Source organism: Hemibagrus wyckioides, linkage group LG10, assembly GCF_019097595.1.
Source record: "Hemibagrus wyckioides isolate EC202008001 linkage group LG10, SWU_Hwy_1.0, whole genome shotgun sequence".
NCBI lineage: Eukaryota > Metazoa > Chordata > Actinopteri > Siluriformes > Bagridae > Hemibagrus > Hemibagrus wyckioides.
Genome location: NC_080719.1, coordinates 16,374,911 through 16,395,025, shown reverse-complemented (window position 1 = coordinate 16,395,025; position 20,115 = coordinate 16,374,911). Strand labels below are relative to the sequence as shown.

Below are 20,115 nucleotides of genomic sequence, written 5' to 3'. Positions count from 1 at the left end.
TACAGAAGCCTCTCATTTATAACTTAAAGGAGCACACATTCTTTCCGGGTTTCTATATTTTCCTTTTTCTTTTCTCTCTACAGCTAGCACTTTTGTATGCATTGTTAAATGGGACTGATGGAAGTGCCCTGGTCATTATTCACCATGTCGCCTGGTTAATTTGTGTGCTCTTACAAGTACAAAGATGTCAGGCCGAGGCAGCGTGCACTTACCTCGGCTTCCCCAGGGACCATTAATCCTCGGGCTGGTCAAATCTCTGCCGAGCCTCACCTGCCTCGCAGCGCTGCCAGTAAACTGCTGTTCAAACCTCCTCCTACCCCCCAACCACCCCCCACACTTTTTTTTTTTTTTACCTTGCTTCTGTCCTCTATATTTGTTCCTTGTTCCAGTCAGCATTCATCAGCAGAGGAATAAAGTGGTGAGGGAGCAGGCAGGATGAATGCGGCTTTCTAACAAGTCTGCTTGTCACAGCGAAACGTGAGTTCTGAGTGGGAACGCTCGTTAACATTCATGATTACAAACAGGATACGTTTTTATATACCATCATGCACACATCTGTATAGTGAAGCATGCACAAGACTACAACTGGCGGTGCATCCAAAACTTATACGAGGAATCCTGGGTGCAAGGCAGGGACGCATCCTGAGTGGGAGGCCAGGATATTGTAGGACAACACATACAAACACACACACACACACACATGCAGGTTCACACCAATTTAAAATCACTAAACCAATGGCATGTTTTTGGGAGGTAAGAGGAAACAGAGAATGTGTTATATTGTGTGTATATACACAAAAATGCATACACAGCTGGAAATTTTGGCAGTGAGGGAGAACTGATTTGGTGACATATATGAAGAAGTGCAGGTGCATGGCTTCACATCCATCCATCCTTTGTCCTGTACCGCTTTATACTAAACTATGTGTACTGCATAAGCTATATATGGTTGAAGTGACAATAAAGCTTCTTTGACACTCTGGACACGGTCCGACCAAATATAGGCCACACTCACTATGGACAATTTAGAGATGCCAATCAGCCATGTTTTTGGACTGGGGGAGGAACTGGAGTACCTGGAAACTCCTAGAGGACAGGGAGAGCATGCAAACTCTGCACACACAGGACAGGAATCGAACCCTGAACCTGGGAGGTGTGAGGTAAGCGTGCTAACCACTAACTTGGCTTGATATGCAACAAAACTAATTACAGTTCAAAGTGGCTTTAAAGTAAAAATAATGTACAAACTGGGTATAAACATGTGCAAAGGAATCAAGTAGTAACACAAAACAGGTCGGCACAATCAACAATCAACAAACCAGTGACAGGCCAGGGGAGGAACTAGACAAGAAACAAAAACCATAAATCAGGATTGGTCATGATTCTTGTAGGTAGTTCGTTTAGGTTAATGTTTTGAATTCTCAGAATTTTTCTGAAATTTTTCTGAAACTGCTTCGAATTAATTTCCAAAGTCATGCTAAAGTCTGCATACTGTTTCAATAAATTAAAGCAAAAGAAATTGACAGATTTACTCCACTTCCATGATGAAACTCATTGTTATATGTCAACACCTTCTCCTGGATTGTGTGTGTGTGTGTGTGTGTGTGTGTAAATGCAGTGGCTGGAGGATGTGTGATGTGCCACTGCTGAGGGTTTGGCCTCAGCCCGTTGATAAGTTGCGATTTGATCAGGAGCTGGGGCAAGCGTGAGATGAACGTGATTGGTTTGCCGGCCGAGCTCCGTCTCTCCCATCTGTCTCGGAGTGTGCCATCCCATCACGCAGGCGGCGGGAGGTAATTGGGTTCATTGTTGTCACCGCAGGATCTCCTGGATTGAAAGCTTCATTATCTGGATAACCATGAATGTAAATGAGCCCCACGTATGCAGCCTGGATAATGGGGAAAAAATAGATCATTGCCACAAACGCAACCTGATCTCCCACACACACTCAACCCTCTTCTACAGAGAGAGAGAGAGAGAGAGAGAAAGAGAGAGAGAGTCTAGTCTCTAGTCCACACATCTAAAACCTTGCTAACATTTTCGAGTGCTGCTGTACTTTGCTAGGAGTGTGTGAAATTTGATTCTTTGTTCATGGTCATTTTCATACCTAGAGATGTAATATACGAATCCTATGAACCACAGAGCCTTTCTTTATTGTGTTAATATTCAGGAAAATCCTTTCATCCTGAGCTAGTTTATGCATGTAAAGTCATTTTCTGCACAGAGCAGAGGCACAGCAGCTCACGGTCGCATCATATTGGTGTACATACATACAAACGCCAGGTAAGCATAGCTCTAGTTGTACTTCTACCTCAACTTTATTAGCTCTGATGTCACCTACTGTGACTGCTCCTTTTGAAAGAAAAACAAAAAATCATTCATCACTTGGTCTAATGTCTCTAATTTATTTAATCCAGCACTAATAGTTCACTAATTGTTTTTTTTTTCCCATGAATTTGTTTCCAATCAGCTTTCACTGGAGTTAAAAGTGAAGTTGAGTTGTGAACTGTAAAAATATAATTATCTCCTTAATAAACATATCTCCAGTTGATATTTATGTATTTTATTACATTGAGTTGCTGTTTTATGAGACACCCATGTAGTAGTAGCTAATAAACTAGCAACTTGAGTATATGGAAAAGAAATGCACAGAATTGCCTTTTTATTGGGTACTAAAATAATCTACCTATAAAACTGGGTAGAAATTCATCTCTAGTTATGTGTGTAAAGTCATGCATGTAGGGATAAATCTAAACATTAATTTGAATACAAGTCTAATATGAAATCTATATTTTTATATTCTTTAAGCTGCTTTGAAACAATGTCCATTGATAAAAGCACTATGCAAATAAAATAAAATTGAATTGAATTAACCGAGTCCTATATCGTACATATATTTTAGTATATTCAGACAAACTAGATATATTCACTTCTCTCGGTTTTCCTTAAATACTCCACTTTCCGCTGGCCAACTAACCAGTCTGGATGGAGGACTCCACCTCCATCCTGTGTGCCTACTGTGCTTTGCATTATTGATAGAAGGCCAACATGAACTCGAGAACACGCACAAACATTGTAATTATGTATGACCCGGCTGATGGGGAAATGTCTGGAGATTCCTCTTGACAAACAGGTCACTGCTGATCAGCCAGCTCTCTTCACCAGGGCCAGTCCGGAGCGTATAAATGCTTAAAGAAGGAAATAAATCTCTAGTTCTTCCTCCCTCCCTCCTTCACGCACCCCCACCCCCACCCCCACCCTCTCTCTCTAGCTCAACTAAATAAACATGAGTGCATACTGGACCCAGGCTCTCAAAAGATCCTCCAACAAATCCATCAATTAACTGCAGATGTGATGTGCATAGGAAGATTATGGAAATTTAAGCTTGTCGAAAGGGGAAAGGGTCTAATCACGTCCCAGTCTGGAAGCTTTATTTCTAGTGCTCTCTCTTTTGGCTAGGAAGGATCCAAGACAGAGAGAGGATATACTTGTGCACGTTTTGTTTGGGCGTTCGTGATCACTCCACCCTTACTGGAGTGCACAGCAAAATCATTCAAGCGATGAACCATGGGCTCGGTGTTATGCTGATCTGCACCGAAAGGATGCGAAAGTGACTGGCTGCTTGTATCATCACACTCACTTTCCTTTTCAATATTCTTTTTATTCTGCTCTAGTAACCTGCAATACACTTTCGGTAGCCAGTAACCAGGCTTATAGATTTGCAATAATACAAATAATACTATAGATTAATATTAATTGCAAATGCATTCATTTCTAAAGCGGATCAATTCACACAATACATTTTAAAGAATATTTTAGCATCCGAGCAAAAAGTCAAATCGGGTCTAAAAGAACTCCATATGTGTCTGAACATTATTTATCTGTATCTCTATATAGATTTAATTCCATTTTATTATTTTTTTTTTTTACTGCTTGTGATTATTATTTTTTATTTTGACCTAACATTTTGAAGAAAATTTTTAAAAAATATCTAAAGGCCTGAAAGACTCAAGGGTAGTGTTAGCTCAGGTGAATAGGGCTCTCGGTTGTTAACTGGAAGGTTAGGGTTCAAGCTCTAGCAACTCACCAAGCTGCCACTGTTGGGCCCTTGAGCAAGGCCCTTAACCCTCTCTGCTGTATCATAGCTGCCCCTGCATTTTGACCCCAACTTCCTAAGCTGGGGAATGTAAAGAAAAGAATTCTACTGTGCTGTAATGTATATGTGTCAATAATAAAGGTTTCTTCTATTCTGAAAACACTTACCTAACCTTTAACTTGTTCCCACTTTTGCTCCTCCCATAAAAAGCTACTCTTGCACCTCTACTTTTCTCTTTAGTGCTTCATTAAAAATCTTGCATGGTAGCACTACTTGTATCGTCTTCTGCTTGATATATCATGGCTTGTATTTCTAAGTCACTTTGCATAAAAGCATCTGCAAAATGAATAAATGTAAATGAATAAATATAAGTATACATGGTTCTATTTCCCAAAATATATACTAACCTGTGGCCTAATTAAGACTCTTCAGACCGTTCGTTTCCACAGGAAAGTACAAAGCTGTACTTTATACTTCTTTTTTTTTTTAAAACCTCATGGGATTTCAGTCCTTTTATCCTTTCTAGGAAGCTTACTTTTTTAAAAACCTATTTTCTTCCTAATTTGGTCACCTGCTGTTCCCACCCATGAGCGAACTCATTCCCAATCATATGACAGCTACCAGCCGGGGAGGGTGAAGGATAACACGTTCATTCTCTGAGACGTGTGAAGCCAACTGCTCACAGGGCAGCGTAACACACCTGGAAGAAAGCGCTATCTACCCTCTTCCTCTTACATGAGCTCACACACACACACACATGATTGACAGGGAAGAAAGTGTAAATCCTTTCTCCTATCCAAAGAAAAAAAAATACACAACCATTATAAACCATGATAAATTCCTGTGTAATCAATGCACATGAGCACATACAGAGAATCCTATGCTCTTTAAAATTATTGCAACAAGATCCTAACTAAATAAAAAAATCTAAATGTTGTGAAGTGTGTCAGAATAATGAAGTTCAGCACAGACAAACTAGCCTGAAAACAGACTTGTACATAATATTTCTAACGGAAATAATAGAAATAGCTGACTATAGAGATCGAACCAAGACAAGAGAGGCTCCATGCGTTAAGATTTAACACTAGAAAACATGTGGAGTAAGCAGTGTGTATTGTAACTAGGATTTAAAGCGTGTTCACACACATCAGCTTCCTCCTTCAGCCCACAGCGCAGCTCAGAGTTCTACTTTCCTGAAGGACAGTGTGTTTTGCAGAGAGCCGAGCCGACCGGCCGACTCACCTCCTCCTTAAAGTAGCAAGTCAATCACACGTCTTTTTCTCCCCTCAATCACACGGTGACCTCAGCGCCAGGCTGACAGCCGCGTGCCCCTGAAAAGCTACAGACGACTTTTATCTGAAGCTCAGCCTTGCTGGACGTTTCACACTGTCACAACTAGGGCAAAGTAAGACAAATTAAAAAGACCAGCGCGCCGATATTTCAGAATCTCACAAATGTTTTCTTATCTTCGTGACACTTTGTGGATAGGAAGAAAGTGGACTGCTGGGGCCGTGTCCTGAATTTTAAACTCCTGACAGAGTACAGGTACGCTTTTGTTCTCATTACAGCTCGTCTACAGTGTTAGGTGCTGAAAACACGGCCTAATGGATAATCCTTCCTCTCAATCCGTAGCGCTCCCCTGACAGAGTAACCTTTTTTTAAATGTCGAAAAATCTGTGCTGTAAAAAGTAATAAAGTAAATAAACGGATAATGGCCGTTCTGTCTAACGCAGCTTGTGTGAACTCATATGAGATATAAAGCACTGTGTTTTTTGTTTTTTTTAAGGGGGGAGTAATGTACAAAGTCTGCACTTACGCTTTTGTTGACTTAAGTGAATAGAGTGTACAAAAATGGATGAATGCAGGCAAGCTGAATGGCTAATGTCATGTCTCCAGGTTGGCAGATGGCAGGAACAGTTAGGGATCTCATTAGACCAACCAAGCAGGCAGCTCGTCGCAGCAAAACCGTTCATTAAAGTTCTGCAGCTAGAATAGTCTGCGTGTTGCCCTGATATTGGTCAAAGTCAAGAGAAGAGAAACAAGTGTTGCTTTTTTAATTTTTATGACACAGTGAGAGAAACACTAGGTGATGAAGCTGTGTCACTTGGGTGGATCCATGCTGAGCTCAGTGAAGCTGAGTGTAAAGGTCTAGGGAGCGTTCAGAGTCACTTTGCATTGTAATTAACTGAAATTTGTTCAGCAGTAATGTGCTGTGATGCAGGGGAATTTGAAATAAATACATTTTTCTATGTGTGGCATGTGGTGTGTGTGTGTGTGTGTGTGATTCTGTGCTTGTGGGTGAAATTAGTTTCACCTTCATTTTAGCACTTTTTAAAGGACATGATACCTGAACAGACGATATTCTAATTACGGCGTCCTCAAATCAGCAGGAATTAAATCATTTTGTAATGTTGTCATTTTTATTTTAGGAACATTCAGAACACACTGAATAAGTTAAGAGTAACACTCTGTGTATCAAACAAAACTAACTCATCTAACTGAAGTGTAAAGATGTTATAATGCCAGTTTAGTTAGTAAGCAAGTAATGATACTTAAGGGTAGTGTTTATTAAGCTACACAAAGTTTCCTATATTGGAAATAAAGCAGCATTGTATTGCAGCAGTTTATGTTGAAGTGTGCATGTTATTATACTTCAAGATGACTGAGTGTAAAACCAACCTTCCAGACAACTGACATAAACCGATAAACATTTCGTCTAACAGACGTCAGGTGTCATGAAGACAGCTTGTTAGGTTGACTTGTTGAAAACCTTAGGCCAGAATACCTGAGACAAGTCTGGTAGATTTGTGTGACATGTGGACATGTGACATGCGTTGTTAGACTTTCCAAACAGACTTTCATACAAATTTAATGACGATGATGATGAAGTTTATATTCGTATGGTGCAGAAAACAAAAAAACCTCCAGCAGGAGTCAGATACCTTGTTGATGTGAGAGGTCAGAGGAGAATGGCCAGATTGGTTCAAGCTCACTCAAAGACTAAAATCTAAAATGAGGCAGAGGGGCTACAGAAGCCTACTGCTAGATCTGGCTCCACTGCTGTCAGCCAAGTAGAGGAATCTGAGGCTCAGGAATCACTGGGAACAGTTTCACCCAAAATGCTCAGCTGAAGATGTCCAGGTGACGTTTTTATACGTTTGAATGAATTTTGAATGAGATTTGAATATCTTGAATGTTTTGTTGCACTGATCATGTTCTGATTTCTTGTGTGGGCGACTTTCGCTGGTTGCAAATCTGAATACAGATACCCATCTAAATATTTGGAGCATTAAACTGATCTAGATACAGATTAGTAGCATTGTGATACACTCCTAGTACCTTTAGACTATAAGTGTCAGGGTAAACTGGAACAAATAAATCATGTCATTTAATTGCAACAAATACTTAACAAAAAAAGTTGCCCTGTAACATTTCATGAGAGTATATAAATATATATATATATATATATATATATATATATATATATAGTGAAATTGCTGTTCTGTGGGCTCCACATCACTACTGACCAGCCACAAAGCCACACAAGTAATAAATGTTAAGTGTATTAGTTATACAGTCAGGAGACACTGCAGATGTATTTATAGCTCACGTATTCATGAGCAGCATTTAAGACAAACATGTAGATTTTAATTTCATTACCATTCCATTAGAATCCGACTCTGTATGCAGAAAACAAAGCACTGTACTAAATCATTTGTACTAAAGGCCATTTCTAACATGTCCATCGCTAATGTATCCAGCCATCGCAATCATATCGTCTTTATTTATACCGCGGCTTCGCTCTTGCTTTAAAAGCAAGAGCGTCTTCAGTTCAGCACTACTGATCAAAGCCGTTGCCGTGCAATTGACAGGTCTATTATGAGAAGTGATTTTCCTACGGTAGCTCTAGGTGATGTGGGGTTGGGGTGGGGTATAGGCAAGCGAGGAGCAGGAATGAAATTCGCAGGGAGCCTAAGCTCAGAAAGCCAAACTATTTATACGGAACAGCAGTCTCAGAACCCTTGCTTTCGCCTCAGGCCAAAAACTACTTGAAAGTAAGCTGCAAGACTCTTTGATGTTTTGCACCAAAACTAAACACATTTCAACTATTGCTGCATATGAGTCAAGGACATTTGTGTCATGGTAAAGAGAAATAGCAGATGATTTTTTTTCTAAATCTTCAGTAGTACGATCATAGCGATACGCTCAGAAAATGGCTGTCATGCTGAAGTTGAAGGCAGGTTAGTGACTCCTGCGTTGCCGAGCGCACACCGTGGGTGCACCAGAGTGGGTTTCGCATAAGGGGATTAGTGGTGTAAGAGACACAAAACATCTTGAGCATGCTCAGTTTGCTTAACGGCTCTGACATGATGAAGGGAAACCAATCTTGCAGTGTGTTCTAACAGCTGCCTCTATGCACCATTTGGTTTCATTTGGTTTAGGGCTTATTTGGTGTTGTTTGGAGTGCATTCTGCACGGCAATCTGCTGTCATAACCTGATAACTTATCCAACTCGCTCGCTTAAAGTGCTGCCTCTCAAGGGAAACAAACTCGCAGGATTACTTGCACAAAAATACCCTGCAAATAAGTGTGAAAGTGCGAGGTGGAAGGAAGGTTTTTAGAATAGAGAGAGAAAAAGACAATTCTAGTAAAAAGAGCATCAACCACATGTGTAAATCCTACGCTGAGGTGATGTGATACCCTCAAATGAAATATACATGTTACAATCATTTCTCAAGATATTCTTGTGGCAACTGTTGTAGTTTAAAATGCAAAGAAATCAATAGAATTAAGCTTTTGTGGCTGCAGGAATGTGAGAATGGAGATTATACTTTACTTAAATTGTAGAATGATGTATAAAGACATACTGGAGTATCTGGCAATTTCTCAAAGTGACTTTCCTGCACATTGCAGCCAAATAATTAACTAAGGATCATGCAGTAAGATGGATGACATTCACATATAATATTAAGTCATGTTACACAATCAGTGGCCAGCTTTAGTTTGGCTTCAGTATTTACCTTTTGACCTCAGTATTTTTATTTGTGGCCACCGCTTCGTGAAACATAACCACCTGAACAGCCCTGTAAATACCTTCACACAAATACTTTAAGATTTCTTGCCACATTCTACACACAATTCCCATAAACTCTAGACTCCACAAATTTTCCTCAGCAAAATAACCAGCAGTGATTATCATGCTTCTATTATTTTATCTATACTGTAAAAAAAAAAAAAATCTAGAGCTTTCACAGTAGTACAAATCTCATTACCAATTTCCCCAAACTTTTGCTTGTTTCTTGTTTCCTCTTCGTTATGCAGACTGACATTCTGTTGTCAGCACTGCTCGCTTCACACCGCGTTCTGATTCCCAAATGTAATTGGAAATCAGCGCTAAGAAAAATAAATTGCAAAAAAAAAAAAAAAAAATTCATTCTTTGACCATACATTGAGATTGAGGCTGTCTTAGTTCGCAGAATGATATCCTTATGGATTTATTATGACCAAAGCCAGGCAGTGAGAAATTTCTAGAAATGTCAGCAATGTAAATAATAGTCACCAATAGGAGAGTGATATAGGATGATATGGAACTCACGGATTAACAATCCACTTATCCAACACAGGGTTGTGGGGAACCAGAAGCCTTTACCATGATACCCAAGATGGAGCACACACACATCCACACACACACACCACAGACAACTTATGCCAATCAGCCTTCAATGCATGTCTTTGGATAGAAATGATGTACCTTCATGGGGAGAACATACAAAAACTCCCATCCTCAGAGGTTGGAGGCAAACATGATAACTACTAAGCCAGCATGCCCTCTAGCTTAGCAATGGCAAAAAAGTAAATGAAACATGCTAATTGACAGAATAAATGTCCTTATTATTATCCAACTCTGTTTTCTGCACAAGCTGTTTTCGGGATCATGCTGATTGGTAACGTGAGCAGAAAGTAGTCATTTTCTTTATCACAGGCTTAGTGTTAGAGAATCTTCATCATATTATCTGACATGGAGAACACACATTATCACACACTGTTAGAAAACGTGGCCTATGCGTTATTAGGATCATCTCCCACAGCGTGACAAGTAAAAATCATAAGTAAAAAAAAAAAATCATGCTGAAATTGGCTTAAGATAAAATAAAGAATCTTAGAAATCATGTGGCATCTCAGAAGCAACAGAGCATCACAGATTACTTGCACATTAATGGAGTGATATTGCTGTCTGCTACAGAAATTCTCAGTTAAATATTTTATTGGGACATGAGTGCAGTCAGAGGCACGGACTACATTTGGAAAACTGTTGATTGCAGCAAATTGCCTTTTAATGGTGCTGTGTTGAAGGTGAGGAGTAAGGAAACTCCATGTATCTGTGTGACATCCTGATTATGCAATCCTATATACAGTATCTGACATGACATGATTGAAAGAAGCAAGTCCAGTTGGTGAAGAACCCACTGCCATGAGTTGTCAGTACCTATGAAGGCAGACCTTAGGGGATTGCATAATTTCTCTGTGATGATCTATCCAACGCTGGCTCCAATTCAGAACACTTCATTTCCAGGAGGAAGGCCATCGGGAATCGAAGAAAAAGAAAAAAAAACGACTCATAAGCAAGTCAACATCATCAGCCAAAAATAAAAAAATAAAAAAATTCCACATGGCCTTTAAAAAAATGCTGCATCCTTTAAGAGCACCAAGCTTTATTGTCATTTGTTTGAGGTCTGAGGAGAAGATGAGAAAATCAGTGACAGAGCTGAAGCATGAAGAAATGGAGTTTAGGTTTAGTTTTTCGCTGAGTAGTGGGTCTAAGAAGTGGAATGATTTGCTTATGTAGTGTAGTCATGCCTTTCAAGTGCATAACAGCTCCAAGCCTGGGAATAAAACAGAGAAAAAAAGAACATTTTGCAGTCACCCTGACCTTGAAATGTTTTGAAAGTATGTTTATGAAAGGAAAAGTAAATCGTCCGTTCTTCAAAAAGCTATCTGCCTATTTCCCCCTCCATTCAGTGCCTGAGTCACGGCCTTGCTGAAATTCGCCTCCATTTCCTCCTGAGCCACTTCAGAGCTGGAGGTCTCTCCACTCTGACCGCCTTGCACACATCACATGCTTGAAAGCCTTGTTTAAAGATAAAAGTGACCGAAACATAAGAACCCACATAGGGCCACATAGCATGCAAGCTGCCCCTTCCCCCCCACACCTTATCTTTCAAGAACTTTAAAGTACCCCCGAGGGACTTTAATGCTGCTGTCACATGTCCGGTAATAAATGGACATACACCATACGTGCTGTATGCACACACATCTCACATGCAGTCATGACCTTCAACTGCCGTGCCTGCATTTATAGTAGGCACAGGACCTATTGCTCAAAATGTGAGCACTCAAGGTGCAGGTCTGCACTGCGAGAAGGATGGAGGCTAATCTGGATACATTTCATAGACAAAGCTCATGTTGTGCTGCTATTTATCCCTCTTAGAAATCCAGTTTAATTCAATTCAGGCATTGAATGCGTTTAAAAATCATTTTCTAACATTGAATCTAAGAAAACATGCATTTAACCATTTAGGAAAATATAAAAGGAAAATAGGAAAGGACAATATAAAATGTGCACCAAATCTCCTGAGACAAATACTGTAATTAAATATAAATGATATAAATCTTTATTTCTGCTGATTCCAATCTCTCTGATTTATCTTTATAAATATTCTCCACAAAATATCTAGTTAAGGAAATAAAAATTGTGCCAAAGTCCAAAGAATGTCTTGTTTTTTTTTGTTTTTTTTATTATTATTATTATACTTTTCATCATTAAAAAAAAAAATCATGTGACAAATGTATCCTGAGTACTTTTACAAAAAAGTCAAGGATTTTGTTCAAAAATGATTTTTTAAAATTATCTAGGTCTTTAACATTTACTGTTTTATACCTGAATGGTAACCATTTCTGTGGATAAACACATTGGAAGATTTTTTATTTTTTTTAAATACATATTAATATTGTATATAATGTTTTATGTGGATATTTTTAATAACAGTAATATTTTTGAAAAATGTACTAATGCATTTGACATGGATCTAAAGAATCTGAATATGGTTTTAAATACGTAATGCATTAATTATGCAAGAATTAAGCAATATATTTAACAATTTTAACAGCATCTTCAATGCTTTCATTGTTGGCAGCAGCTGTGTTTTGCTCTTAACATAAGTAACAGATTTTAGCATAAAATTAGCAAGTTACACAAAATGCAGTTAACTGGGCAGTGCAACTAGCCAGTGACATGAGGACAATCTAATGATTTTCTGATATTTTGTTGAAATTAATAACAAAAATAACAAGGTTGTACATTTAAACTCCTCTTTTTCAGTCAACATCATAATCTCAGTTTAAATACTCTTCTCCTTCACACAAGCTTTAAGAAATCTGGATTCTGCGGAGTATCTGGTGAACATGTGGTGTCTAGAATATTCCAAACATTTCATAGGGGTGAACTGCTCAGGTAACAGGGTTGAGTGAACCAGAAATACAATGTTTTTTTCATAACGTGTAATGGATGAATCATCAAGGATGCTTCAAGCATGAGATGGCAAATGGATACACGTATGTTTTGCTTGTTTTTCCTTCAGCTGCTCCTGTTTAGGGGTCACCTCAGTGGGTCGTCTGATCCACATATTCCATTTGAATCGTAGCCAATGTGACACACTACGCTGTTAAACAGATACACATATTAAGGCAAAAACAACAACAACAATTTTTGTAGTGGCCTAGCACACAAATCTATATTGTTTTTTAAGCTTAGAGTTATTTTTCAGTATCATGCACACAGGAGGGTTGTGAAGGACAATTTACATACAGTATGTTTAAAAAAAAAAGAAAGAAATTCTTATCTTTACTTTACGCATGAATTTGCACAAGTAAAGTAATAGGACACCAATGGTACCACAGATTGTATTGTCTGTATAAACAAAAAGAAGAGATGGGCATTATAGGGACAAGAAGTAAATATGTAGCAGTCACCGAAGGCTGTCACAGAGAAGAAATAGCAGAGAAGTTACTTCTCTGTAAATGTACTTGTCAAAAATAGCTTGGGAAATTTAAGACTGTCAGAACAGAAATGCTCTGAATGTGACGTGAAAGCAGCAATCTAAATGCAACACAACCACTTTTTGCCTTTGCTGGCCTCCTACTGCCACATCTCAAGCAAATGTACTATCAAAACAGATAGAAGCTCAGGCTAGGCTGATTACAGTGTGGATTGGACACTTACGGGAAGCTGGGTTTCTTTCTGCTGGCAGGAGAGGTCACTGGAGGCTCACGCTAGCCTTTTGTTCCCCTCTGAACTGCAATAAAGTGGGATCAATCACAGCATTCTCACCCGGGTTTTGCTGGAGGACAGCAGAAGAGCGTGTATTAATCGCAGGTAACGCCGCGGTTCAGGGGTTTAATTTACGCTCAGAGAGGATGTGCACACGTAGCGATCAAACAAGCAGGATTGTCACTCTGACACCGCCAGGCTGACGGATGCGCTTTGGCTTAAGAGAAGGATCTGCCACTGCTGCCTGCCGCCAATCCTTTACCCTCTCACCCTGTCATTGATTTCCCCTCCTTACCTTAGGTCACTGACTGGAAATTGAATTGGAAATAGTAGAAAACAGAGCTCCATTATTTCTTGTTCTCGTGGCATTTGTTTCCCTCCACCTCCTGCCATTTCAGACAGCAGAGCGGCTAATAGGAATAGCTTATACAGTACAGACGCCCTTAAACGGCTAACCCTGACCTCTGCAAGGTTAATATGTTTCAAGTTTATTGTCATGTACGTAAAGAGTGCTTGAAGCATCTTTATACAATATAATTCTTGTGCTACAGTTATACACTCCTACCTGACCCAGTGCGAAAATGACAAAAAGTAGCAAAATGTAAACTCTGAACACAGATAAGACATTAGAAGGTTATTACTGTGCGCTAAGAAAGTAAAAATAATAGAAACCATATACTGGATGCAGTCAGAAAGTGACACAGTGGGAGATACTGCACGCACAGTGCATGACATATTAGTTTGATCCATCAGTCAGAGTCCAGCATAAATGTAAATGATAATACCACCATCCTCAGAAGGTTATGTTCACCTCTGTGTCTTTAGTGCGTATTATTCTAACTTTATGGATGCTTTGCAATCTCTCGCATCATTTCTCATGGGACATGTGTTCATGAACAAAAAGACAAAACAACTTCTAGATGTACTGTGCTAGAGTATGATGTCGCTGGAAAAGCTAGCGTGACAAACACCACCATTTTCCTTATTAACTCACTTCGAATGTCTTGAATGTTAATATTTCTAATACAATGACAAGATTTATTCTGCAGTGAAATTCTTCACTTTGCTTACGTTTCCTATATACACAATGCCGTGTGTAAAGAGAGCAGTGCTTTAGAGCTTTAGTCTCATTCTCAACTGATCAGCTCCCAAACCTGAAACCGCACTAATCGCACTTGTCACCTCATAGCTCACTAACTATCCTCACGAGTCTCAGCTCTAGCGCAGTCCAGCTGCATTGTGTAGCTGGAACTTGATTGCTTCCAAAGATTGTTTTCTATTAAATGGCAAAAGAACTGCACTCGCAATAATAATAACGTCTCTCTGTCAGGTGAGTGCAACAGACAGCCCCAGACTTCTCACAGGATTAATGAGAAAACGGCACCAAGCAACAAATTAGCAGCAGTATATTTCTGTTTAAACACATTTAATGCGCTTCATGGTGCATTCTTTACGTGTGCTCATATTTGAATGTGTAATGTATGAATCTAAATATAACAAAAGGACAGACATCACTCTTTATGTTATGTTGAGAAGTAAAGCAACATGAGTAGTAAGCCCTGGGTACATGGGATTGTTTACAGAATCACTGAACACTGTTTCTATTAGCGATGCATTTACCTGTGCTGTAGATTGTGTTATGGTGTATCACTTTCATACTGTGGGTGTTGTTTGCTCCACACATTCAATATACACATCAAGACAAACTTTTTCAGAGGTGCTATAAAAGTAGGTTTAGTACTCAGAGTTTAACACAAACTATACCTGATGTTTCTGGCTTCCTGCTTTAGCCCCACCCCTACATGATTTGTATCTGTAGGGGAAGCTATGATTAATGCTTCTCACTGAGCTATGATTAATCTAATATCAATTATGCTTTAAACATTTTCATATGTATTTTGTATAGTTCCTCTAATTATTCCAATATATTTGATAATGTTCTTACTCTTGATTTCGTTTTTCGTTTTTCGTCAGTTGGATGAACTGAATCGTCTGATCATCTCATTCGGCCATTTTTTATTTTTTTTTAAACGTTATAAGCATGAGCTCACATAGTGTTAGTCTTTTGTTTTGTTTTCATTTCATCAGAATAGATGGCATGTCGACTCAGCTACAGATGTTGAGTCTCACTATTTGATTCCATTAAAACACAACGCAGAGACAAAACCAGTTACAACTCCATAACTGCTTCAGCTATTTTTAGCGTTTATTTTCCACTAAACTGAAGACACAACTTGAATGATCTGCTGTGTTGTTGGTATGTCACACAATTGCATCACTTGCTAAATCCTACAGGAAGTGCTTAGATGAAAATGCCTTCCCTTTTTTCACTTGTTTGGTTAATCAGCTTATACTATTAATAATGATCAGAAAGCCTGTTTGGTTTATTTCATCAGCAACAGCAACAAGATTTTAAACCATTTAAGTAATGAATTTTTTACATTTCTAGTTGGTTATTGATGAAAATGTGGCGAAATGAGAATGAAATGAGAAACCACTCGTATCTCTGTTCCTGCTGCATTCTTTTGTTATTAAAAATATTCTTTGACCAGCTACTTTACCTAAGAAATGTAAAGATTTGTGCAGGCTGCGAAAAGAAGCAAAAAATAGCACTATGTTACTTTTAATAGCACCAACAGCAGCGACAAAACAGACGTCTGCATCAGACGTTTTATACCTTAGTGCTTCTCAAAGTGGGATCCAGGGACCTCCAGGGGCTTGTGAAGCAGAGCCACAGCGTCCTGTTTTAATTTACTTACACTGGAGGAAATCATGAGCCATCATTATCAAAGTCATTCATTTATTATTAGTCTGCTGAGAGTCATTTTAAAAGCCGAAAATGAAAACATGCTTAGCTTGGTAAAAAATAATAATAATAAATATTGCAAAATGGCAATATTTGTTTTTTCTTTACTTTAGTCAGATGAATGTTAAACATGTGAATCTGAGAGCAAAGTAAACACTAAAACATGATTTTACAGTGGATGAGTGAGAGTCTGGGTTATTTATAGAGTGTGTGTATGTGTGTGTGTGTAATAAGCTACAGGTGAATTTGTTCAAAAGTCTGAGTGCGGCAGAGCGAGACACGGTGCAGGAGTCATGTGACCTGTTTTTGGCCATGTTGTATTGTAGTGGAGTTTTTCTTCTGCATTATTTGTGACATCCTGATTCCCTTCCAGTCTTTACTTTTACAAATATACAATCAGCAGTCAGTCTGAGAAGTGTCCCTTCATTACAGAGTCTCTTAGTGATCTTTCTGAGCTTCAGGAATCTGTGAATTTAGGATCGAAGGTTCAGGAGTTACCTTGGCACATACAGAGATGAGGAAATTCTTTGTAAGAGGTCGATGTTAGTTAAGAAATAACTGAAAATTATTTCTTCTCTTGAAATGATATTTAATCTGTTGTACTGTCGTCTGCTATCTGCAGCCAATCCAACACAGCGAACTGTTCTCTCTTTCTCTGTCTCTCTTTCTCTCTCTCTCTCTCTCTCTCTCTGTGGTTTATGAGGTGGACTCGAGCCGTCTGAGCTCAGGGCTCTCTGGGGAGCTTTAATTGACAAGTGTGTACAATAACTAATCAGCAATGAACTGACGAAACTCATTTCAGATAATCCGTCACGTTACCTGGCAGCTCCGACGCTACCAATTGATATCTGAAATGCGGGACGCCCCCTGTCCTGTTTCCTGTCACTCACGTCGCCTCGGCGCTGCTGAAAAGCCTCATTCTTAATGAAGTGCTGACAGAGCGGTGCGAAGATTAAAACTTTCCTCCAGCCATTGCACACACACACACACACACATATATATATATGTATATATATATATATATATATATATATATATATATATATATGCAGAGAGTAACAGCTTATTGTTAAAGGGTGTTCAGGTGTGCAGCCATTCTGCATAAACGTTTGCATTTCTGGAGAGCTTCACCATTTTTAAATCCTATTCTACTGATGATATATTACCTTTCCTCCAGAGGTTTTCAGGGATAAAATACAAGGGGTGTGTGCATGTGTGTGTGTTCTCGTGTGTGTGTGTGAAAGAGACAGAAAGAAAAAGCTTTTTTTCCTTTTAGATTTTCTCATCTATTTTGAGAGAAAGGATGCTCATGTTGGATATTAGGATTCAAATGAAAATCAGCGTTCAAAGGCAGCATCAGTAAAGAAGGAGCCCTAGAGGCCCGTCTTTGGAGACGAGATCAAGTATGTAAAACCAGATGAAAACTGATGTACGGGGCAAATATCAAACCCGATGCCATCCTTATGATGAAATGGCGGCCCGCTCCTTGAATTTCCTCCCGGTTTCATCATCGGCTTATCCAGAGGTTATCGCTAATGGCATGTCGGCGATGTTCATTTCAGGTGAGATGAAACGCAGGAGGTCTGAGCGCTATTAGTCTGATTAGGGATTTATTCCACACTCCAGTGCCTTAACAAGCAACTCTTTCATCAGATAAATGGATATTGCTATGTAAAGGCAGTTCACCAACAAACCAGCCTCAGACTCTCTAATGACGCTGACAGATCACGCATCATTACTCCATACATCATATATCCCTAAACCAGATGTAACATCTGTACAGTACATTTCAAAAAAAAAAAAAGGGGTGTCATCATGTTGTGTTGCGCAACATCCTATAGAATGTGACAGCATGTAGTTTTATAAGGGATAAGCCAAGGTTTTTCAGGCGCAGTAAAAAGCCTAAGAGTGGGTGGATATTAGGAGGTATTTGCCTCTGTTATTACACACAGCACAAATGTAATCAAACAAACACAGAGGGGGTGAAATGGGAAAGATGTGGAGTGAAATGACAGCCGGTGACCAATTACAGCCATCATGGCTGATGGTTTGGTCGATATATAGATAGTTACAGTATTTCATTAGATATCGAACAAAACATCCCGTAAATGAAAACAAATGGGCCTGTCGAAGCTCACAGATGAAGCCTGGGATAAGGAGGGAATGAGTCTCTCTCTCTCTCTCTCTCTAATCCATTTTTAATAAGCGTTAGGAAAAAGGAAGGGCTGCACAACTGCCAAGGAAGCATAATCTCCTACCTAAAGCATTCATCAGCTAGAAGAAACAAACAGACCCTTCTACTGAGCAAGCAGTGCACCTGTACTCCAGTGTGTGTAGAGCTGAGGCTCTTACTTCTTACCTTGGAATAAACACTAGACTAGACGTGAGAACAAAGTCCATTTAAACTTATGTGGTAACTACTGATAACACATACTCCCCTGTAGGTATATTTAATATTTGCACAGTATGCAGTATGGTGGCCTGTTCATGCATAACAAATAAACAATAACACCACAGCAAAACCAAAACCATGAGAGTAAATCAAAAAAACATGACAGTAAACCTAAAGACACAACAGCAAAAACAAATATATGACAACAAAACCCAAAACATAAGAGTAAAAAACACCTGACGGCAAAACCAAAACCTGACAGCAAAAATCCACAAACGCAGGACAGTAAAGCCAAAAAAATCATGAAGACGAGTCCAAAAAACATAATAGCAAATTTTAAAAAACAATAGTGAAAAGCAAAAAAAGGACAGCAAAGCCAAAAATAACAACAGCAGCAAAGTCAAAAACACAAAAGCAAAACCAAAAATACAAAAACAAGCATTAAAACCAAAAATAGAACAGGAAACTAAAAGCATGATGGGAAAAACAAGATGTGACAGCAAACCCGAAGTTGCATCACCAAAACCAAACTAGCCGTAAATTTGGAAACATGTAAAACCCAAAGCATATGATTTTATCAGCATATGAATTCATATGATGTTATCATGTGTATGTGTGATATATTGAGAATAACAACATGCGTGTGCGAAATCAGTCCCTATGTTGTTTGTACACACTCCCTTCAGTGTTCTAGCTAGCTAGCTGTGAGAATTGTTATGTTACGTTGAATCGATGCACTTATTTTTTCACATTAAATATTTTCACTTCTCATGGAATGCTAACAAGAAATGCAATCCTGCCAAAAAACAAAACAAAAACAACAAAAAATAAAACGCTGACAAAAGCAATAACTCCAAACTGCATACCTCAGTGTCCTGTCAAACGTGAATAGTGCAGACATCCGGTGTTAAGATTCTGCAAAGAAATAAACAAAAAAGACACGACTTTCCTCCTTCTGCAATGATGATAAAGTGGTGAAGTTGGTTACTTTCTTGCTGAGTTGTCTGTGTACCTCAGTGTTAAGTTGGCCAGATGGAAAACGAGGCTGTTTGTTCTTCACAGTAATGGACACCTCCTTCAACCTGCAACATTACTGCAACACCCTGTTTTCCAGTCAAGAAGGCTTAGAGAAGATTTTATCAGGATGCAGCACACTTCTGGTTCAGGCTTCTGTATTGTAAACAGTGTGAGGGAACTCAGTCTGAGGTTATATATATATATATCCTGTATATATATTATCCTCTATACCACTTATCCTGCTGGGAACCTGGAGCCTATCCCTGAGACTTGGGGCATGAGGCAGGATTTACCCTTAACAGGATGCCAGGACACAATCACACACACTCACTTACACACTATAGACAATTTAAAGATCCCAGTTGCCCTACCATATGTTCTTAGACTGGGAGAGGTAACCATAGAACCTGGAGGATCCCCCAAAGCACTGGGAGAACATGCAAACTCCACAGACAGATACAGGACAGAGGCAGAAT

General features: G+C 39.1%; 1 protein-coding gene and 1 long non-coding RNA gene across 5 annotated transcripts in view; one reads left to right on the top strand and one right to left on the bottom strand.

Moving 5' to 3' along the window:
• Positions 1 to 20,115, top strand: part of celf5a (cugbp, Elav-like family member 5a) — a 182,974-nt gene that overhangs the window by 115,417 nt on the left and 47,442 nt on the right. The window lies entirely within an intron of this gene.
• On the bottom strand, positions 12,063 to 19,628 carry LOC131360915 (uncharacterized). The gene is made up of 3 exons (XR_009205928.1): positions 19,489 to 19,628; positions 13,377 to 13,494; positions 12,063 to 12,816 (listed from the first exon to the last, which is right to left on the bottom strand). It is a non-coding gene; the product is annotated as an uncharacterized LOC131360915 (long non-coding RNA).